General features: G+C 37.7%; 1 pseudogene; it reads left to right on the plus strand.

Annotated features, from left to right (window-relative positions):
- Positions 1 to 24,323, plus strand: part of LOC131078447 (probable LRR receptor-like serine/threonine-protein kinase At1g56130) — a 59,797-nt pseudogene that overhangs the window by 1,640 nt on the left and 33,834 nt on the right.

Genomic DNA, 24,323 nt, shown 5'->3' on the forward strand with positions numbered 1-24,323 from the left:
ATAGCATTTTCTAACATATTATGTGTTGTGCAGAGTCCTGAGAAACAACAAGATTTCTGGTGAAATCCCCTCTTATGTTGCAGAATTGAGTAAATTGCAGCACTTGTAGGCTAATCTTGCATTATGGCACATTATTTTATTTGTTCTTCATTTTTATCCTTTATCTATCATGGTTATTTTTGTTCACTATAAATCAGAAAGTGCAGACACAGTTTCTATAGATTCATTACTTTCAGAGCAGTTAGACTGATTTCTTGCACTAAAGCTGATGTAGGGAGAAAATTATTACACACTCAACCACCTAATAAGTAAATGACAGAGACATAATGCCTTATACTATTATTATCAATGAAGCCTGCACCCTCTACTAAAGCTGTGAACTTCAGCTGCCTATTGAAACATGGGAACACTTCGAGGTTGTGGGTAACCTAAAGACTGAAGTGGACCTCCAGAGTAAGCTGGTTCTTTTCAAAATCTTCACCTAAACTAACAATTTTTTCAGGGAAAAAAGTGAGGAGGAAGACATATGAAACTAAAATCTAACCCTAAGGTGATGCACCAAAGTGATATGATGAAGAACTTAAAAGTAAGAAAGAGTGATACACAATATGACAGTAATAAAACTCTCTTTCACAACCCAGAAAAAGATAACCTTTGCATCAGTAATTTATAAGGAGGCTAGATAACCACAGTCCTAGGAGGAAAGAAAAAACTTTCACAATCCAAAATTGATAACTACTAACAAACAACTTATAACCTGCAAATGATTATTCCCTTGCATAAAGGCACCAAAATGAAAAGATATAGCTCCAAGGACAAGAAAACTCACAAGAAACTGCACTAAACAAGGACCCACAAGAACAGAAGAAAATGGGAAGGAAAGAACTAATTATTGCTGCAAAAGGTACCACCAATTTGTACTATTCCTGAAAATGTGTTACAAAATCATTCATTTTCTGCAGAGAGAACTCTTAAAAATTAGAGTCTGCCCAAAATAATGAACAAGTAAGAACCCTTACAATGAAGAAAGAAGGTGGTATATATGCTTTCCAAAAAGCAGATAATGAATACAAAAATCCACCTCCTCCTGGGCGAGTAGCACCAAAAAATCCACTTTCCAGGCCCTCAAATAGGTCTGAAAGGGAACACACTTGAACCAAAGTCACGCCAAACCATGTTGCTACCATAAAAGCTCCTAAATGCACCATAAATGGCCCCAAAAATCACTGACAAGCCTGCAAGCCTTTATAATGTCAAAAATATCTCCCTTTTGACTTTATCAAAAGAAAATACATTTCATAAAGTTACTTTTTTGAAATTTATTATTTAATTTAATATTTTGTTTTATTTCATGCTTATGTTTTAAAGGCAAAATGCTAATAAATGAAATAATGATGAAAATTATTAATAAAGTGATCAATTTCACTTTAATAACATTTTATTATTATTTTATTTGTTATCTTTTTTATTTTAATTATAAAAATGAAGTAAAATAAATTATTTAATTAATATAATTAAAAAAAATTTTAAAAAAAAAATCACTTTAATTAAAATGTATTTAATTTTAAACTATGCATATTAGAAGTCTTATAAAAGACATACTTATTAAGTGATTCATAATATCACTTAATAAAATATTTAGATTGAAATAAAATATTAAGTGATATTATGAATCACTTAATAAGTATTAACAATGCAAATATGACATTTAATCAACCCCTTGGCAGAAACATGAAGGGAAAAGAAAAATAAGGTAAGACAAAAGGTCTTAACCTATCGATACATATTAGGGAGAAAGGAAACCCTAAGAGCTCATTTCATTTTTTGACTTTGGCATTCGATAAAATTTTTTATCCCTATGCCATCGTGGAAAACCTTGGGCGCTGCCATGCTAGGGTTTGTTGTAGGCTCGAACTGCTATTTTTTGATGATTCAGGGCACATTTTGGGGGCCACCATGGAGATTTCCTTGTGCATTCTTCGCACTTTCTGAAAATTGGGCGTGGTTTTTTCGTACTCTTTGCCAAAAATAACAAGCTGGGCGATGATTCTTCTCTGGCCGCCATGGGTTTTTCGAAAATATTGCAGGTATCTTCTGCCATTAATGGCTGCTTCAGGCGATTTCTCTTTTTCTTACATAGCAACTTGAATTTTGAGTAATTATAAGGACTGAAAAAGGTAGAAAAAATTATAAACCCTCCCTTTGCTTTTCTAAATTTGTACTATGCCTGAAACTGTTTACAAAATCATTCATTTTCTGAAAAATGGGCGGATTTCTGGGGATATTTCACATATTTTACCTCTAAATCGGCTGCTTCAGGTTTGCTACTAAGCTCACTGGCCAGTAACTCTAGTAAAAGCCGCTGATGCTTCTTATTTTCTGAATCTCCACCTTCTGCAGCCTTTTGATCTTTCTCTGAGTTTTGGTCACAATTTGTTTTTAACATATGCATTTGTCCTTTTTATATCCTTGCCTATCAACTTCAGCTTTGATAGCTGTTGCCAGAACTGGTAGAAGGTGAGACTGTGTATTAACTTTAAATTCATCATTTAAACCCCTGTCTAAGTGAATAGCAAGAGTGGGTACTCGGAGAATAGGCTCATGGATCCTAACAAGCTCATGCCTTTATGAAATAGCATCATCAATATTTTTCTTTAGAATCACCCTTCCAGCAACTGTCAAATCTCGGTCAAACCAAGTGTGCCACAATCCACTTCCATATGTTTGAACAGCAACTCCTAGAAATCCCCCTTTACTAACATTTCAAAATGATTGTTTGTATGTATTGCTTTCTTTCTTGTTTCATAGCATAATCTGTTCACTGTGCATTTAGCCTTTCAGACTGTCAGTTTTGTGGTGACCGTCATCTTTGTATCTATGGCTTATATTGTTCACCATATGTATCCTTTTCCTCACATTTTGAGACTGTCTTGTAGCTGCATGAAGATATCCTAAACAATGACCCCTTGAAAAAATATCAATACCACCACTTGGCTGCGCATGCTTACTCTCTGCCTTGAGTATATCATTTGGTGTCTCCAACATCCAATTTATTACAGATCTCTTGTATTGCTTTTTTAATGAGCTGCTCATGAACTTGTTGAGGGACTGTCATTGCTTTGGGCTATGGATATTCTTATGATTTGCTGTCATAATTCTTTTGTGCTTATGGCTGCCTATATATATTGCTGCACTTGCTTATTTCATAGCATAGATTGCTATCTTTGTCTTTTTATGTATCGAGTCCAAGTTTGTAACATATAATGACAGTGAATTGGAAAATGACTCAGAAATTTGTACCTTAGCTGCCCCTCTCATTGCCAAATAATCTTAATGACTGCTTGAAAGAATGCGACTGCATTTACACTGCTGAGGGCTTTTCCTAAAACTGTACATTGAGTTTGAAATGATACGAGGCTCCTCATCAATACTATGACAGCTGAAAACCCATTAACCGTGGAACTATGTGATAATAATCCCCTCGATGGACTGCTGTAACTCACTATTTGTTAACAAATACTCCTCCATTTCTCATATGGCTGTGATAAAAATGGGTCTTTGCTGCTGTATACCCTTGCATTACCGTATTCTCCATTAAGCATGAATGGTGACTGTGGTGACTTTAAGCTTATATGACTGTTAAAACCATGTGTGGTGCATCTGAAAGCTGCTCCTAATTATACAGATGTATCTTTCACCTTTAAATCAGAGTATATGATCATATGTTGCTCTTAGATGCCTCCTTATTGCTTCAGGATCGCACCTATGACTGCATTCTACATGTTGCTGTGACTGATTTATAATTGAGGATTGTTGTAGGAAGGCTGTCATTCTGTTGTTCGGCGACCATTAATGCCTTACATCCTTTCATGACCCTTAAAAAGATATTAACTGTCCTTAACTACAACTATCGCGATGATCATGCAGTCTTCCTTAACTCTCTTGTGCGATGGTCTCCGTGAATGAGTGCCCCTCGCTTATGACAGTATGTTGGTGATGACATTTAGGAATCTCATGTTCTTATCAGCCTAATGCCATGAGCGACATGTACTCCTTTATTGTGTCCATCGTAGGAGACGGGTAGGGATTGTTTCACTGATATCATGATAATCTGTCTCTAATGTCATACATGCTGAGCTCAACCCTCGTGGGAGCCCATTTTTTCCCACATGCACATATTTAATTGAAGTAATCAGCGATAAAACTTTACCTGTATCTGCACATTTGGACAAATTGTTAGACAAAAACTATGAATTTTCAGATATGTTTCCTGTTGCTTCCGATACAAACAATGATTGGACTGGTATAATGCATTGTAGGAGTGGATTGTGCATGCATTGATGATGTATATACAAGGATATGGTATCCCGAGCTCTAATGCAATTCTCTTATCTTCTTGCAGACACTTGGAGCAGCAAGGGACCTCTGCAAAGGAGCTGGATATGAAGCTACTCAACTGCGGGGGGTTCGTCATTACGAGGCAATGACGGATCTCTTATCTTTGTTTATATTTTATTTTTACATGCATCATTTTCTTGTATAATGCATCATAGGTAGTCATTCCCACGGCTTGTGTGGGAGCATCTCATTTAACATTTATGAATAAAGAAAAATGTTTTTTTCAAATATGCAATGTTGTATGGTTCTTGATTGGTTGTGAACACTTGCATTTACTTGGAACTCTTTTAGCATTCTATAGTATCTCTTGGCAAAACACAAACAACAAACATGTCTCTTTAAAACTATAAAACTTGACCAGCTCCACCTGATTGAGCTGGAGAAAGAAAATGGGTAACAACTATAAGGAACCAAAATCTTTCAATGTTTCTACCTATAGGGTTAAGTCGATAAAAATAACTACATTTTTCTTGGTTTACAAAGAAATTTGTCATTTACAATAACAAAATAAAAGTCAACATTACAGCATATATGGTTCAGTGCATGTCCATGGTGGATTACAGATAAGCAGAAAACAAGTCATTCATAAGATCAACTTACAAGAGAATAATAAGGCAGATGAAGAAAGGATAAATGACAGAAAGTGTGTTTTCAACAGCTTGGTTTGGTAAGGACAAGGTGCAGGAATGCCTTACATTTGCCAATCAAAGTATAACAGCCTTGATAACGCCTACATCATCAAATACATCAATTTGAAAGGACAGTTAGATAACTAAAAGCTAAAACCTTTAATATATGACACAAGTATTTTTGCTCATAAACCACAAATGAACTTTGTTTTCTATACTTTAGTAACTAATTGTGCTGACAGAGCTGACCTGGCATTAGTTTACTTTGCTGAATAATTGATGCTTTCAATGACTCCATCCAAACGAGAATCAATCAAGAACTGTAAAACCTACAGATATCTTCATCGAACTTCGCTATAAATTTAAATGCATAGTGACATCAAGAAGACCAAAATAATGGCCAAGATTGATGTGACCAAGTTTGACCTCCTATTGACTGATTTTTCTGTTGCATCGTCCAAAGGAGCTTTTGTTTGTTTGATTTTCACAAAGGATTTCTCTTCTGTTATTGAAATTGGAAAGTGACATGACGTGCAGGATTCTCAAGATTCACATATGTGGACATTATTGGTTTGTATTTATCTGCTTTAGATAAACCTAGACAACTATATTTCTTTACTTAATTTATTTTATATATTAATGATTATTAATACCAATCAATGTTCAAATCATAAACTGCAAATATAACCATGATTAATGATTATCATAATCTAACAACCTCCCTTGATGGTCATATCTGAAAAGGCACCATACTTTTCTCTGAACTTGATTAATTTGTCTAGGCTATGTGTCCTAGTAAGCAATATTGAAGAATTTTCAGAGTTTCTACCTATTACCTCCAAGCTCATGCCCATCCTACCTTCACATTATGCCTAATCACTCATCCCACCCAGCAAGATAACTCTAAAACCAGAAAAAAGATGATTGGAACTAATAACATCTCTCTCAAGGGAGGCCATGGCCTCCAATCAGAGTCTTTTGCCACAAGGTCCAAACCGAAATTCAGGTTTTCAATTTCACATATGTTAGCATTTTAATTTGCACCTTTTAGTACAAGAAAAAAATGGATAATATGTGAAGTAAAAATCTCTTCAAATTGAAAGAGGAAGCTCCCTTATAACATAGAATGTAAAATCCCCCTTCTGAAATCTCCCGATCTTTTTTTAAGGCACTTATCTCTGATTATATGTAAACCTCTGTACTACTGTTTGATTCTTCAGATTTGCAGGTTAATGGTTTAATGCTGTTTTTGGAAGTTTAAACAAGGAACATGGCATACAAGCTTAATATGAAGAGTTCAAGACAGGCATAACAATATATTATCTAACAAAGCTATTTCTAACACCAAACGTGCTCAGAGAAATAACAAAAAGCTGACGTCATACATTCACAGCATTAACATTTGAAACAGTCAATTAAATTGATATTCAGGTCTTCTGGATAAAGCTACACAACGAAGTCATTTATGCCTAGTGTTGTAAGGTGCTAGCATAAACTTATCAGAAAACAAATCCTCTTATCTCATGCCCACAATGCACAGAAACTCCATGAATCATACTCCAACAAGCTCACATTCCAAGCAATGGAGGTAGCACGTCTAGCAAGCAGAGTCATGCAGCATGTCAAAGTACTTTTCCTTCAAATCAACAAGCATTTAGCTTCACATTTCCATCACTATGAAGTCCAGTATATACCAACATATAAACCTTCAAATGAATAGCATCTAATAAAGAAGGTTCAACTGGCAGAAAAGACCCCTTCTTTGCAGAATAGATACCGGTTTGTTGTGAGGTTTTGCGCCACAAAATAACCACTCGAACTAGTAGCAAGTCAACCACTCTAAATCTGCAAAACATCGACCTTAATTCTCCTTCAATGATGCCTCATTGAGAGGAGGAAAGGCTCCCAAAATCACACGACCTCCTTAAGAAAGAACCCAAGACTTTCAAGTAAAGGTGCAGCTAGTATAGAGGTTGCACAAAAACCCAAATATATTACCCCCCAACCCTATGACCAGCATAAAGATGGTGCCCAACACCATGTTCTTCAACCATGACTTTTCCTCTTAAATACAAGGCATCCATATGATATGCATCTTGCAAAATCTTCAAAACTCAAAATTTGTCTCTAATAGACGTCACAAACTTGACAAACTCAACTGCGAATGCATTGTGAAATACTTGAATGATATCTCCAACCGTTGAGTAGGGTAGATAGTTCCACCGTCGAAAGTAGCAATCCCTTAGGGTTTTTGGCCTAGGGTTTCAAGCTCCAAGAAGCTTTCCAAAAGTAATATGATAAAATAACTAAGCTTATATCAAATGGGCCTCTCATTGCTTTTTCATAACATTTTGGGGAAGCTTCTAGAACATATTTCAATTTTGCCACACTTTTTTAATATTCAACTTTAGCCCAGGGCAATGAAGTGACTTCATTAAATTCTTTCATAAATAACCACCAAAGTCACTTTATACAACTTATTAAATTAATTAATGAATGAATTCCCTCTTCTTTAACTATAGCCTATGGGAGTTAAATAGGCTAATTAGTCCCCATTGGATCACTCTACGAAAAGGGCCATTATAGTCCTCTCTTCTAAAAATGGCTTGCCCTTAAGCAATTGTAGATTAGGAGGTTGAAGAATCTATTCTCCCTCCCAAGTGGCATCCTCCACAAGAAGTTGTTGTGCCTTCCACACACTCCCCGTCTCCGACAAGGACCCCCCTCCCTTTGTTCGCCTCATCGAGGTCCTGCAATAATTCCTGTCCGTTTGTGTGTGTGTGTGTGGGGGAGGGGAGGGGAAGGGGGGGGAAGAGAGAGAGAGAGAGAGAGAGAGAGAGAGAGAGTGATTAAAGCTGGAGCATGATATGAAACAAGGCAAATGCATGCCCATAGATTTGAGTCTGGAAATTTAAACTACACTATGAGTAGAGGAGAGGACCAGCCTTCAAAGGCCAAGCCTGAGTTGAGACTTAAATGTTGAAGTCTCCCCCAAATTCTGGAAAGAATCCTGAAGGTCGGGTGTAAGATAAAGGGGAAAACGTCGGTGTCTACTACCTAAGAGAGAAATGGGTCGCTTATTTTTAGTATCCAAGTTTTGTCGTAGGATATGTGCTAGCCAATGTCTAAAACATAACTTCAAAATTCGGTATTTTGATAGCAATAGGATAATAACATTTTTCTCCCAACAACTTTGCAAACACTGAAACTAATATCAAAATTCATCTTTCAAGTGTTCAAAAGGTTAGATTTTAAGTGAAGTGACTTCAAAACTCGGTGTTTTTGCAACAAGAAGACGAAATGCTTTTATTTCGAAAATGTTGGAAAATACAAAAATTAATACGTTTTAAAGCATTTAAAAGGTCAAAGTCGAAGTCGTCTTTAGCAAGAGCAAAATAGAAAATCGACCCTTCCTAGACAGAGGTAAACACCGATTTTTGCTTTGAAGCATTTTAAAAAGACAGTTTTTTGACATAAGCCAAAGTCGGGTTTACTACTAAGGCGAAATGAAACTTTTTTTTCTCAGCGTCCTTGAAAATGCTGAAATTAACCACAAAATTAGTTTTAAAACATTTAAATTTTCAAAAGGCGCAAACAAAGTTTGACATTTGACAAAAAGAAAAGTAAACATTTTACAATCCTTCCAACGTTGATAATAAATACTAAAAATAGGCCCGAACTTCATGTCAAGTCACCAAGAGTCGAAGTCCTAAAGTGCTGAAACCAAAACTTAGCTGCGGCAAGCAAAATCACTAAAAAGCATTGTATTTTTTGACCTTCCTAGGCTGATGAAAATACCAAAAGAGGCACCAAAGTCAATTTTAAAACACTTAAAAGCTCAAGTTTTCAAAAGACGCAAGTTGAGTGTTATTTCCTTTGCAAATCGAAAAGAAACGTTTTCCCTTCCTTTGCTGATAAAAACACCGAAATTCTCCCAACGATTTTCAGAATCTTGTTTTGTTTAGAACATATCGCCCAAGCTCCACATCACGAGCTTAGAGAGTAAAAATGTAGCAAAGGGAAAATCATGTCATTAGGACTTGTTGTGCGATGCACACATCTCCCCATTTTGTTTCAAATGGGGACCCACTTTGGTTTAGCTTGCTGCATGAGAGAGAGCCAGTGGAGAATCATGTTCTTCCAAGCATCTCATTTCTGCCAAAAACATCAAAACGCTTCAAAACATTTACCAGGCAGTACAAAGTTCGGCATTTACAATGCCAGAGGCAAGAGAATGTCATTTTTGAAGCCTTGTTGTCCCCAAAATAAACCCCAATGCTTAGTGTTCGCAGTCAAAACCAATGAATAGAGGTTGAGTTTTTCTCTGATTTTCTTTGAAATCATTTTGTCACCACGCCTTGAGAAATACCGAGGAAAATACTGATGAAAGTCCCAAAATGTTTAGCATTCAAAATCAAAGGCAGTATAAGGAAATAGAAAGTTCGAACATAGTTAAAAAGCGAACCAAAGTGGAAATTTTGGAGGGAACGGAATAGAATCTGAAGTCTTGTCCAAAGCCAAATGCCCAAACCTGACTTTGCTCTTTGTTGACGTGGCTAAAATCGCATTGCTACGACTCTATCTGGCCAATGCAAAATAGAATTTACTCGCCGAGTATCCTATCCTCTCTTTTATAAGGAATCCCTAATGCTGTTTTAGTTGATCAAAGGCACAACCTCAAGGTTCCAAATGTCAGTTCTTGACTGCAGGATAACTCAGTTGTTTGATGTGTTTTGCTGGGAGCACAAGGGGCCTTACGGTTGCAACAAGCTGGTCTGCATCTAAAATGATGTTGTGATTCTCAGACTGCGAGATAAAAGCAAAAGAGAAGGGATGGGGGACCTAATATTAACAAGACTGGCATGCGAGTAGACGGATTCGACATAACCAATCCCTGCTTGGCCAGAATAACTCACAACCTCACAAGAATGATACAATCTTCAAGGGGACTTAGAAGATTTTCAGACTGCAAGTGCATGCCTAAGCACCCAATTTTGGCGCAGCTCAAACGGACACCTGCAATTGAACTAAAAACATTTTTTATGGCTCAGGATAACCATACACAAGGATACATAGTTAGCATATCCCCAATGGTATGAACCTGAATCCATCAATACCTGCACACCAAAAAGATCTATCTAAACTACTGAAGGAAACCATGCAAACAGAATAAAATCAAGATGATAAACACCAAATCAATGTCCATTATATTGATTCTAGCTGCCATTACAACAATTTTTGCAGCATTTCTATGCTACTCCTAATCACTAAATTCTAACCTTCTAACAATCTAACCTATTATAACTGTCTACAAAAACTCTCACCCTTTACAATGAGAGGCATCCTGCCTTTTATAGAATTTACAATTTCAATCGATGGCCAGGATTGATTGCATCCAACAGTCCTGATCTGCCCTCTGGAAGCCTGACAGCTTTAACCCATGCCTACTTAATTCTCAGTTATCCCCCCAACCATATTCTCAACTACCTACCACTATTTGGCATTAATTCGGTCAATTTGGTAGTTGGAGATAACTAACTTGTGTCCCCTCACTTTGAATCCATTAGATGGGCCCACAGACAACTCTCTTTTTCAATAAACAATTTCAATTTTTAAAAACTGAACTTCTGGAATTAAATCCAGCGGCATATCCTTCTGAGAATGCATATTTTGAACATTTTGTGTGTTCTTTGTCTTCAATCTCGTTGATGGACTTCAACTCTGTGGTTCAGGTGGTGGCGCGCTTCTCCGTGCTTCGTCTTTATCCTTTTGAGGTGCGTTCTTCATTGGTAGCGCTTGGGGTTGTTACTTTGATCCTGCGCTCCTCCATTTTCGCTTCAAGGCATTGGTCATGATCAAGGCTCCTTGACGTTTCAGGCGTTCTCCTGGTTCTTCCCAACAACGTCGTCGATCTACAAACAATCAATTTTGATCCGCATTAATCACCCTAAAAAATTAAATAGATTAATTTAACAAACACCAAATTATAAAGCGACGTTGGGTTTTGTTTTGATGCAGATGAAAGACGTTCACTCTAAAACAACCCGATCCTTTGAATTGAAATGCAAACTCGATCCCCAGGAACATTTTGCAAATTCGGCCATTTGGGACATATTACACGACTTTAATCCTCTATTTTAAATGCCTCCTTGCTTTAGAATGAAATTCGGGCTTTTGAATACAAACGAGAGAACTTTGTTATTTTGTCTCCTTTTCGGCATTTTGGACTATATTGCGAGCTTTCGTTGCTTTTCGGCTTTTATCCTCTCTTTTGCCAGTTTCACGATTTTGTTATTTGTTATTTTCGGTTTAGAGGGCAATTTTGGAGAGCTTTATCGAACTTGCATTTCGGCCTTAGAGGTTATATGTGCAACTTGTGAAGCTTTTGGAATGACTTCGGCCTAAATGGGGGATGCGCGATCTTTATTTGACTTAAGTTCTTTTTCGGCCATTTCCGGCTCATTGGTGAATTTTGCGAGAAACGTCTTTTAACCTTTTTCGGCTTAAATGTTCATCTTTGAAAACTCGGGCTTTTGACACCTTTTGCGCGATTTTAAAATATCTTAAAACACCCTTCATTTGAAATTCGGGCTACTTGGGAGGTTAGAGCGACTTGCTTCTTTTTGGAGTTTTTGGTTTTAAGGATTGATTTGGCGAATTTCGGCCCTTTGAAGCCCTTTGTGAGTTTTAGTTGTTTGCCAATTTTGGCCCAAAAGACCGAAATATGCGACTTAGAGGTTTTCGGCCTAAATGGGGGGGTGCGCGATCTTTACTTTTATATGATTTTAACTACCTCTCTTATTTCAGACCATTTCATCAATTTGTGCGATTTTCACTTTGCCCTATGACTCCATTTTAGTCGTTTATCGGCCATTTTGGGAGGAATGTGCGAACTTTGTTCATTTAGCTATATATGCCTAACTTCTCCAATTGTAAACTCGGGAATATTAGTGAAAAGGTGCGATTTTTTTCAAGCGACTCCCCTTGGTTAAGGCGAAAATACAAATACTTTCAAAAAACTTGTCTCTTTAAGACAAAATGCAAGAATTTTAAGACGCCTATGTTGTATGCCAAAGTGGGGCTTTATGAAGGAAATTTGCAATCTTCTTTTTGGAGGAAAATGTGAGACTTTGCAGATGGCTTGGGAGATTTTTGGCGATGAATGAAGAAATCAAACCATATTAGTTCCGACCTCCAACCCAATATTTTCTTCTATTTATTGATGGCCTCGAGCATTTCTCGGCTGTGCAGGGCGATGGGTCTTTGCTCGGGATTTTTTGCGAAAATGAGCGAACTTTTTGTGTTCTTTGCTGAACACACAAAATCACTGAACTTCTGAATTAGACGCCCTTAGCTACTTATAAAACTTGCGACTTTTACTAAAAAAGTGCGGAATCTCCCTCTTATGAAACTCGAGCTTTTCACGGGTTTTGAAAGGTTATTTTTGGCTTTGCAAGCCGATTTGAGAGGAGTCGATGAGATCACAAAACACATTTTACTGCAAAATACCGAAATTTTGCCCAATATTCACTGGAATTTGTGACTTTAACAGAGCCATGTTTAGCTTATGTGTTCACTATTATAGGCACTTCATTGGCTTTGAAGGCTTCAAGTAAAATTCCGACCCCATTCCGGGATTTTGGCGACTTACAGAGGATGCTAGCAAAAGCGATTTTGATCAGGTCCCTTTCTCTCTCATGCAAATTGGGCAGACTAGCACGAGGGTGTCCCTGTCTAAAGGACGGGGATGTGGGGAAAAATGCACAACACTCTCCACGTAGAATACACCAAAAATGCTGAGAACATTGAACAAGCAAAACAAAGAAGGAAAATCACATCCCTGTACAATCTCAAAAAGCCGAGAAATATCCCGATAAAAGTGAAGCTCAGGTGTTTTAGAAAATCGTTGTTTTGTCTAAGCCGAAAATCTCCTTCCAAAGGGGTCGAAAAAAATAAAGAGAGAGATAAAGTGATTCCTTATTTTGCCCTTCGCATCGCTGAATAAAATACCTATCAAGGCATTATTGATGAATTGAAATATAATGTTCAGGCTTTTGCAAAATGATTTCCTCTTTCTTGCACCTTCTATCACCAATAAACTCTCGGAGGATAATATTTAGGGCATGTTCGATAGGGTTATTCCCTTTTCTTTTGCTAGGCGCTATTGTAGATGGCAGTTCATTCAAATCGCATTTTCAAAAGTAGACCCTTTCAAAACCAAAGAGGTCGAACATAGAAGAAAACGTGGGGAAAGGAAAGTGAAATCTACCAAAAACATTTTTTATTGACGGCCTTGATATGCCCGATCAAAATACCGAAAGGGGGTGAGGCCTAAGTTAAAGTGCAAAAAAATCAAGTTGTTGACATTATTTAATCAAAGGGCTTTTGTATTCACCATTCAAAATACTAAGTAATGTTTCGAAGTCTCATTCCAAACGTTTGGAAAGGTCGATAAACTCCCGAACCAAACTTAACAAGCAGTCAGTGTTTAAAACTAGAGTGAAGAGTTCGAGCCAAGACTTTTTTTTTTAGTTGCCTTCTAAAGTGAAATGAAATTCTTGCAAAGAATACAATTAAAACATCAGACGTTTTCTTTGATGAAACACCTCTCATATTGCCCTTCACAATACCAAAAAATATATGGAAGAGCACTTTCAAAACGCATTCATAAAGGTTTAAAATTTGAATGGAAAATGATAATAAGTTCGGGCTTTGTTGCTTTTAGAAAGGCAAAAGGAAATCGTATTTTTGGCTCTCTTAATTTCGCCAGTGAAAACACCGAAATGGTGTTGAGTTTTGTTTGGAATCATTAAGTTATTAAAATATGATGAGTTTGGGTGTTGAATTTTAAATCATTTTCTCTTCTTCAAAACACTGAACAAACCACCAAAAATGCCAATCTTAGACTGTTGAGAGATGAGGATAAAAGGCAATTTTCGATCTTTATTTTTGTGCCATCAGTTGTTTTTTCACCAAGACCATGAGGTGATTTCAAAGAATCAAGGGGTGACAAGTCATCAAAGGGCCTTATGACTTAAACAAGTGCCAATTCAAAGCCAACATCAAGTTGCATTTGATTCACAAAAGAGTATACCAAAAGTGGCACTGTGACAATAATTGGGTCTATTTTAAAAATATGAGTGATTGATCTTGGATTTACTTTTCTATGCAAGATGAATGGCGTTGTGTGAGGATCGGGAAGACAAAACCACCAATAGGGTGAGAGGAGGAAACCTAGAGCACGGACTGAGGATGTGATCGTGATCAAGCCGGAAGGTGAAGGCAAAGCATGACAATGATGAAAATCCATTCACTGGATGAAAGATACAACTGTAGTGCCAAAAGACCAAAATGATGTTATTCCGAATTTCTGGAAGGCATCAACAAAACACTCAGAATGTTACAGGAAATGCAGAATCAGAAATTCATAGTTGGAATTGATAGCAAATTTAATCAGTTTGTAAAAAAAAAATTGCCTTATTGTAAAATGGCTACTTGTGGGCCCTGTTTAATGCAAAACAAGGGGTACACAAGTTAGTTATATCTCAGCTACTTGATTTGCAGAATTGATGTAAAACAAGTGTAGGTAGCTCAAGGAGTGGTTGAAAAGGTAGTTGGTAAGTTATAAGAGTTACTAGGCATGGGTTAAAGTTGTCAAGCTTCTAGAAGACAGATTGCAGCCATTGGATGACTTCGATCTTGGCTAGTGATTCAAATTGTAAAATGTATAAAGTGCCAATGCCTCTCTCTTTGTAAAGGGTTAGATTTTAGATCGTTGGACTTTTTGAGCTAGGCACTTTGTAGATTAGGAGTAGAAGTAAAGTAGGACTGCTGAGCAGAAATTGTTGTAATGGCAGTTGAAACAAATAAATGAACATTGAAGTATGGTGTTTCTCATTTGTTCTCTTTTGTTTGCATGGTTTCATTTCATTTGGTTAGTTATAGTTAGAGTCCAATGATTTTAATAGTGAAATGTGAGGGTATTTGATTTGATTTCAAGTTAATACCATTGAGGGCTTGTTGATTGTAGGTCTTTGTGTATGGTTAGTCTGAATCCAAAACTGTGCTTAGTTCAACCGTGGGTGTTTGTCTCAGGCTGTGCTAGAATTGGGTGCCTGAATGGATATCCATAGTCTAAAAATCCTTTTATCCCTTGGAGCTTGCACTATCCCTGTTGAGTTGTGAGTATATCTCTGGTTAAGCAGGGATTAGTTTGTGGAAATCTGTCTACCCATAGCACCAACTGTTACCATCATTGTCCTTAGGTTTTCTAAACCCTATCCCTTGTTTTTTTATTTTCCCTAGTCTAAAATCAAGGCATCAGCAAATGCAGGCCAACTTATTGTATCCGTAAATCCCCTCGTGTTTATGAGCAAAACACATCAATTGTTGAGTTATCCTAAGCCGTCAAGACCTGACAATTGGAACCTTGAGGTTGTCCCCTTTGATCATTCAAAACAGCATTAGGGATTTCCTTATTCAAGAGGATAGGATACTTAGCATCCTAAGCCATCAAGACCTAACAGTTGGAACCTTGAGGTTATCCCCTTTGATCATTCACGACAGCATTATGGATTTTCTTATTCAAGAGAAAATAGGATACTTAGCATTCTATTCTATGTTGACAAAGGATTAGCGTGTACTTTTCTTGTATCAATAGGACTGAAGGAAGAAAACGTGAAAGAAATCGCTACACAAAGGCAAAATCGTGCCATTGAAACAAAAAACGTGAAAGGGTAAGCTCAAAAAGAAAAACAAGGGTGAGGTCACTCAGAGCTAGTGTGAGAAAGAAAATTGTTTCCAGAGCCACACCAGAGTAAAAACATTGCAAAAGAGGAGAAAAACATAAACCGGCAAAGCTGTGCCATTCAAGGAGGAGATTTTGCCAAGAATTGTTGCAAAAGAGAGGGGAAACTCATTCAAATAACATTGCAAGGAGAGAATCACACCATTACAAGTGCGTTGCCAAAAAAACACCTCAACATCAAATCGTTGCACAGAAGGTCACGTTTTTTGGAAGGGAGTAAACAAACTAGCGCATTAATCATCCCAAGTTAGTTTTTGTTTTCTATCCTATGACTATCTTGGCAAAATGACTTAACGTTTTTGATGAAATTAGTGATGAAATGTTGCCATCAAACCCTAGGTTTAAAAACCAGCATGTGTGGTTTGCACCTTTTAGAAATTTTATTCAAAACTAACCCAATCTAAACCCTAGGTTAAACACAAACAAATCAGCTATTGAAAACAAAACTAGAAAAAATCACCATGTCGAAACAAATTTGGGATTGGCACAAATTTGAGATTGGCACAAAAAAGTGAAATTATGGATTGTTCATGGAAAACCTTCGAACTGCGAACTTTTCCCTAGGTTTTGTCAAATTCAGGTTTTTATACCATAATGCACGTTAAATTTTGTTTGACAAATTTGCTTAAGTCCCAAAACTTGTAAATAGTAATTGTTGCCTATGGAAACTGTCAATAAAACGCTTAAAACTGCCTCTATGCTTTTGCGCAATTGAAATTTGGATAGTTTTCGTCATTGTACTAACACTTGTATGCTAATGTCGTCTTTGGCAAAGCTAACCCCTGATTTTTATTCATCGAAAAATCCATTGTAATTCGCATCTGTGTGCGTAGGTAAATGCCTCCTAAGGCAGCCAGCTCTTCCAAGACACCCGAAGCACTAGGTCCATCCTAGATATCTAAAGCAGAGAATCCCCACAAGCTAGATAAAATGAAGTATGAATACCAAGGGGTGTTGCGGGAGTCTAAGATTCTAAGTGAGTAGGAGAATGTGGGGGATATAGATTTTGGGCACATTGATATCCAACAATTAAAGGATAGGATGTATGGCCTGAATCCAACCTGGAGGGTGCAGATGATGGTACAAAGTGGGTAGCACAAGCTACTGGTTTCCCACAGGTTACCCAAAATTATGAATTGATCGTGGAGTGCACTAGGCACTACAAGCCATTAGAAAGGGTAGTCTTCGCCAACAAGATGGTGATAGATGATTTTACTCCCCAATCTCTCACAGAGGTCTTTGGCATCCCTGCCTATCAAGATATGATAGTCGTACATATGGAAGAGGCCCAAGACTTGTATGATCAAAACCCAGTAAAGTGCAAAAACAAGATGAATGACAACTGGTTTAGGGAAAAGAGGCCTCACAATACCAAGATCCCCAAGAAGATTTATAGGAGTGAGTTTAATGAAGAGTATGGGAATACGGTCACCCTCCTTAGTCAGATCATGGGATTACTCCACTCGAACCTGTTCAAGGAATGGATGTTCTACTATGCAAAAGAGGTCTTTGGGCGCAAGCTCGTGCTAGACTAGGCCCAGATAATTAGTGATAACATCCATGAGCAGCTAGTGCTCTTATCAAAGAAGATGTTCACCATGTCCTCTTATGTAGTGTACATGCTAGCTCGACATTCTAGACTTATGGGGCTGATTTTCCTTGGCGAGATCGAAAACAGGGAGAGGCAAATGAAGGTACGTGAATGCTACCCCCAACTACACTATCACAACATTGACCAAAGGGAGAGGACTAACGCAACATATGTAGTGGGCTAGTATGAGAGGGTGAACGATGTCTTCACCATGTGGATGGTCAGGATAATGCAAGAGGGATTACAGCAAAGGTTATCCAAACAAGCAATTGCTTTGGTGAAGCAATACGGAGCCCAGTTTATACAATTCCCTAGATTCTCATACTTGAGAATTTATGGATTTGAGGGCTCTTCGTACAGACTCACTAAGTACCCAACAAACAAATTGGTCCTCTTGGAGGTGACTAGATAGGTAAGTGCAATGGGAAAGATCCTCAAAGAGAAGAAGGTTACAGGGGTGTCATTTCCAATGGCTACTGCAGAGATGTGTATTTGAAAACCTCTGCCCAAGCAGATCAATTGACAGAGGAGCTAACACCATAGGGTTTAGAAGAGCACACCAGTAGGAAAGGCTTTGATCCTACTAGCTAGGATGAAAGGCTTATAGGAGACATTATAGGCATAAGGCAAACATAGAGGACTATTGGATCAATTGCAACGATGACTTTGAGGTTCAGAAAAGGGAGTGTTCTCGATTGAGCTTAAATTAGATAAGGATATATGAATATGCTCGTGTCCCTGACCAGATGGACGATGATGGAAATTGCCTACAACATCATATCTATGATTTTGTCAAGGATTGTCCACCGGCCTTAATCAATTGGTCTTGGGATCCTATCACCAGCTCAGAGATGATAAGGAGAGAGCCAAAAGGGTACACCGAAGCTTGGATACACCAGCAGGCTGAAAAGCTAATGCATGAGGGTGTAAAGTTTACCTATAATTTGATGGGAGGCCTCAAGTCCCAATCCTCTGAAAGTGAAGAAGAGGCACAAGTTGCATCCCAAGGGGATGAAGGGAATGAAGATAGTGAAGAAGAGCCCCAAAGGAGAAAAAAGAAGAAAAATGCTAGCAAAGAGCCCAAGGCATCTAGAAAGTCTAGAAGGAAGAAGAACTCATCACCTGAGGCTCCTACCTGCAAGAAACTAAAGATAAGGCAACCTTCTACTGCAACCACCTCTCAAGAAGACTGTTGTTGCAGGAGATGCGACTGACATAGAGCCCCTGTCCACTCCTCTCGTGCTGCAAATGGAATTAGTCCTTGCAGAGACAATGGACAAAAAGGAGTCGAATTTCTAGCAGCAAGAGATACAAATTATTGATTTAGAGGATCCTTCAAATCAAATCGAGGAAGGAGAAATCCTACTTATAGGATTGGATGACAAAGAGGACATAGACAAAGGTACAAGACAACAAGAGATAGAGGTATATCAGCAGCCATTAAGTGAAATTGGAGAAAACTCAACTAGAGGAAAGGAGCAAGATACTGCTAAGGACCAACCTCTTTCTATGGATGGGTAGGAGAATGTGAATATTGGGTTAGTTGTAGCTTCTGAAGAGCAAGGGAAGGAAATCGTAGTCACTTCTAGCCAACCCGCACCTCCTATATGGTTGCAAACTAGGATAGAGAAGAAAACAATAGCAAGAGCATCTCTAAGTCTTGATGGCTTATTTGCTAGAGTAGGATAGCCTCAGACAAAGGAGAGGAAGAAGCCTAGGACCTACTCGAGAATAACCAGAGATGCACAACAAAATAGGGTTGTGCATGTTGTTGTTCCACCATCAGACAAATCAACTGAAGATGTGACCCGTGCTGGTTACAAAATTTTATTAGTGGAAATGGGGAAAGCAACCAAGGAGCAAGAAGTTGAAGAATTTCAGGACTCGTCTGAGGCAATATTGAGAAGACTGAAGAAAGAAACATAGGCGAAAGATATGTATAAAGCCTAGGTTGAACAAGTTGAGAAATACATTGATCACTTGCTCGAGCCATTACAGTAGGAAGAAGAGTCGTATGCCCCTCCAACCGTACTTGCACTAAGATCAATGTCCGAGTTTGAAAAGATAAGAGCTTGTTCTAAGGCAACCAGAACATGGTTCAAGTAACTAACTACAAAAGGAAATGATGTGCTCAAGGAGTTGATGATGCTGCAACAAGAGATGGACTAAAATCTCCAGTCGATAGAAAATCTCAGGGTCCATTATGATATTATCACCAAATCAATCAATGTGGCACTTCTTCTTCTAATTGCTTTGGTCAGAATCTTCACTAAAATCCCCACTGACAGGCAGATCATAGAGCCGCATGAATTCAACACCATCATGGGATGGTTTCAGGTTCCGACATTCAAGAGGGATGTTGTTGTCACTATTAATCATGACTAGGAATAATGTGAAGATGCCATTGAATACGTCAAGGAGAGTTACTCCTTACTTCTAGAGAAAATGATTGGTGATAAGAACCCATAGATGAACATTGACAATTTGAGAATCCTCTGGAAAAGTCAGCTTTGGGATGATGAGGGCCCATTTTTCATGAGTGAAATGGAAATTGCCAGCAGACTATGTGTTGCAATGAGCACATATGAATCCAACAAGCTAGATTGGAACAAAGAAATCATGAAGGTGAACAACAAAATTGAGGCCAATAAATTTCGGTTCAATAACATTTTTGTACCCTATGATTAGGAGCTAATGGCAATCTAGTTAAAATTCTAGAAATATATACAAGTAGAGTGGGCAGCGGGCCAAGATATTTGGAAAAACTATTTGGATGGTGATAAAGATTTTATATTGTAAAAAAAATATTTATTTTGGGTAGAAATAAAGATAAAACACAATGCCCAAAGTCATTTATTTCCTCAACAAGAAAAGTTACCTTTTTCTATCTTGAGCTCCGTGCAGTTCACTTTTTGAAGGAAATTAATGGCTGGTAGTTGGAGAATTAGTTGGGATGTGAAATATATCCTTAACTAGGTGTGGAGCATGTTTTTGGAGATGAATCTAGACCATTTAATGGATTAAATCTTGGCCATTCATCCAGTTTTCAAAATCTATAAAAGGGAGCTTGCTCTCCTATTTTTGTAAGAAGTTTAAGGATTGTTGCGGAAACTTTGTCAAAATTAATACAGAAACTGTTTGCAGAATGGACTATGTATGATTTCATGTGAGTGATGGTTCACCTTCTTCCCATTTGTTTATTTTTGTTTATGAATATTAATATGGAATTGTTTTTTTGAATTAGTATCTGATAGAGTCTTTTCGTTCATACCATTAGGAACTAGATCAATGTTATTTCCTATGCATGGTTAGGCTGAACTTGTGTGAATTTTAGCTTGATCACTGAATGTTGTATTGGAATGCTATATATCTTTTAGAATTCAATATATGCATCTTAGTGGTTTGAAAATCTATTTTTATCCTTTGAAGATTGCACCAGCCTTTGCAGAGTTGTGTCAAATTGGCAAAGCAAGGCTTGGTTTCTAAAGGCTCTGTCTACTGACTTGAAAACTATTTCACTTAGGATAGATTAGTCTTCTTAACCCTTCCTTTTGATATTTATTTTCAAAATCTGTTATAAAAGTATCTAACACAACATCATGAACATTGAATATTTGATGGTGGTAAGGCCTAGGAAGTTGTAAAGCTGCCTATGGAACTTGTTTTGAAAGTCTATCCTTAAAGCAGGCATAAGTCCCCGCGTGTTTACCAGTAAAACACATCAATACCAAGTTATACTAAGCAATTCAAGACCTAACGATATGAACCTTGAGGTTATCTCCTGTGATCAACCTAAATAGCACTAGGGATTTCTTCAATCAAGAGAGGGTAGGATACATTCAACATTCTATTCTGCTTTGATTGAAAGTACAAGCTTTTGCCATGAACAAAAGTCTCTCCATTTGGTAAGATATTCCTTGATCAGCCTACTCCTTAATTATCTTTCCCTAACACCTAGAACCTCATTAGGTTCCAAAGCCAATCTGCCCTCCTCATCCAAAGGAGGTAGCTCTATTGAAGAAATGATCTACTGCCCCAATGCCTTCTCAAGGCATGATATATGAAATACATTTTGAATCTTGCTATTCTCTGGCAGACCAAGCTCATATGCCACTTCCCCCACTCACCGAACTATCCTATAGAGGCCGTAGAAGTGCCACTCTTCTTCAAAGAAGATTTTGTGTAAGGCTGCAAAGGTAAGAAAACCAAATCTCCCACCTCAAATCTATGCTCACCCTTGTGTCTATCTGCATACTTAATCTATTGGTTTAGAGTGCTTTGTAAATTATCCTTAAGGGTCTTATGGATATCTTGACTCTCCTGAATCCAATTGTTGGCTTTGGGGGGCCTACTATCACCAATTGAAAAATCCAAGAATGATGGAGTATCATAACCATACAAATCTCTAAAGGGAGTCAATCTTATTGACATGTGATAGGTGTTGTTATAGCAATGTTCTCCTAGATACAACCACCTAATCCAGTCTTTTTTCTAACCCGCAACATAGTTACACAAATATCCCTCAACCCATTTATTCACAATTTGTGTTTGGCCATCCGTTTGAGGGTGATAACTCATGGTGGGGGTTAACTCAGTGCCAGCTAACTTGAATAGCTCTTACCAGAATGCATTGAGACATTTGCTATCCTTGTCACTAACAATGTTGAACACCTCTTTGAAAAGCAGTTCTGCAACCACTAGTGCCTTACACTCTGATGAGATGGCAAACAAATGAAAAAAATTAGTGAATCAATCAACTACCACAAAATTGCAATGCCTCTCTTGTAACTTTAGTAGACCAGTGATAAAATCCATAGATACACTTTTCCATTTCTGCTTTGGAATTGGCAATGGCCAAAGTAGACTAGCTAGAAAAGTGTGTTCTGACTTGTTCTATTGACAAGCCACACATTCCATAACATGACACAAGAAATCATCTTTGAGGCCCTTCCAAGACAACCTCTATTTGGTCTGCCAATAAGTTTGAAATAACTCGAATGTCCCACCAATGGAGTATTGTTGGTGTAATTATGGTGTTGTACCTTGTTAGTTCTTCACCTAGGTTCTAATTACATGTCACTTAAGCTTACTTAGGGACCACATAGGAGCATTCTGACCTTAGATGGTGTTATCATGTTATCACTTTCCACCTTATGCGGAACTTCCATCTTTCATGGTTTTATCATGTTATCACTTTTCCACCTTAGGTGGGTGATCCACCTTTAGTGGACGTAGCACACTATCAATTTTCCACTTGTCATAATCTTATACACTCCTATGTTTCACCTATGTAATAAGATTACGACATTTGTCATAATCTTATACACTCCTATGTTTCACCTTGGCCTATTTAACCAAGGGGTTTCCTATGTACTTTCAAGTTTCATCAATTCTATTGCATCTTGATAGGAATACAGTTTATTCTTGTCATATTGATTCTCTTGTTATTGTGCTTTCCATTAGGTCTCTAGATCTTGGGTGGCTACCTTCGTAGCCAAATCTTACAAGTATCATGTGTGGCTCTCAAGATTTTCTCCTTAAGATTAGATTTAGGAACCAAATAAATTTTGTCCTTGTAGTAAATGACATCATCTACTAGCTTATACCTATCATCCTAAATCTTTTTGTCCATGAGCTTACAAGCAAATGTGGTTTTGGAATAATCAATCAAAAGGTGATCCTTCCAATTAGATGAAATTTCGGCTTGAGAACTGTTACCCATTTTCATTCTCCAGCTCAATCAGGTGGAGCTGGTCAAGTTTTATAGTTTTAAGGGAACATGTTTGTTGTTTGTGTTTTGCCAAGAGATACTATAGAATGCTAAAAAGAGTTCCAAGTAAATGCAAGTGTTCACAACCAATCAAGAACCATACAACATTGCATATTTGAAAAAAACATTTTTCTTTATTCATAAATGTTAAATGAGATGCTCCCACACAAGCCGTGGGAATGACTACCTATGATGCATTATACAAGAAAATGATGCATGTAAAAATAAAATATAAACAAAGATAAGGGATCCATCATTGCCTCGTAATGACGAACCCCCCGCAATTGAGTAGCTTCATATCCAGCTCCTTTGCAAAGGTCCCCTGCTGCTCCAAGTGTCTGCAAGAAGATAAGAGAATTGCATTAGAGCTCGGGATACTATATCCTTGCATATACATCATCAATGCATGCACAATCCACTCCTACAATGCATTATACCAGTCCAATCATTGTACGTATCAGAAATAGCAGGAAACATACCTGAAAATTCATAGTTTTTGTCTAACAATTTGTCCAATGTGCAGATACAGGTAAAGTTTTATTGCTGATTACTTCAATTAAATATGTGCATGTGGGAAAAATGGGCTCCCACGAGGGTTGAGCTCAGCATGTATGACATTAGGGACAGATTATTATGACATCAGTGAAACAATCCTTACCCGTCTCCTACGGTGGTCACAATAAAGGAGTACATGTCGCTCATGGCATTAGGCTGATAGGAACATGAGAGTCCTAAATGTCAGCACCAGCATACTGTCATAAGTGAGGGGCACTCATTCACGGAGACCATCGCGCAAGAGAATTAAGGAAGATTGCATGATCATCATGATAACTATAGTTAAGAAGTAAAGCTTATCCTTTAATGTGCCAATATCAGAGAGATGCCATTACAGTGTTCCAAAAGGCTACATTTCTAGAGGTCAAAGCCATAACAAATAAGATCTTTGTCAAAAGGTAGCAATCAATAAAATACAGTCATACATGCGTTCAAGTACAGTCATGGTAAAGCTTTATATATCAGCCCAATGATAGAAGTAAGACATTTAAGGAGGCTCAGTAAAATGACAGCAGTGATAGCATTCACTATAAATATGGAAAACATAGTTGCAACCCCAAGGATATCAAGAGC

Source organism: Cryptomeria japonica, chromosome 11, assembly GCF_030272615.1.
Source record: "Cryptomeria japonica chromosome 11, Sugi_1.0, whole genome shotgun sequence".
Taxonomy (NCBI): Eukaryota; Viridiplantae; Streptophyta; class Pinopsida; order Cupressales; family Cupressaceae; genus Cryptomeria; species Cryptomeria japonica.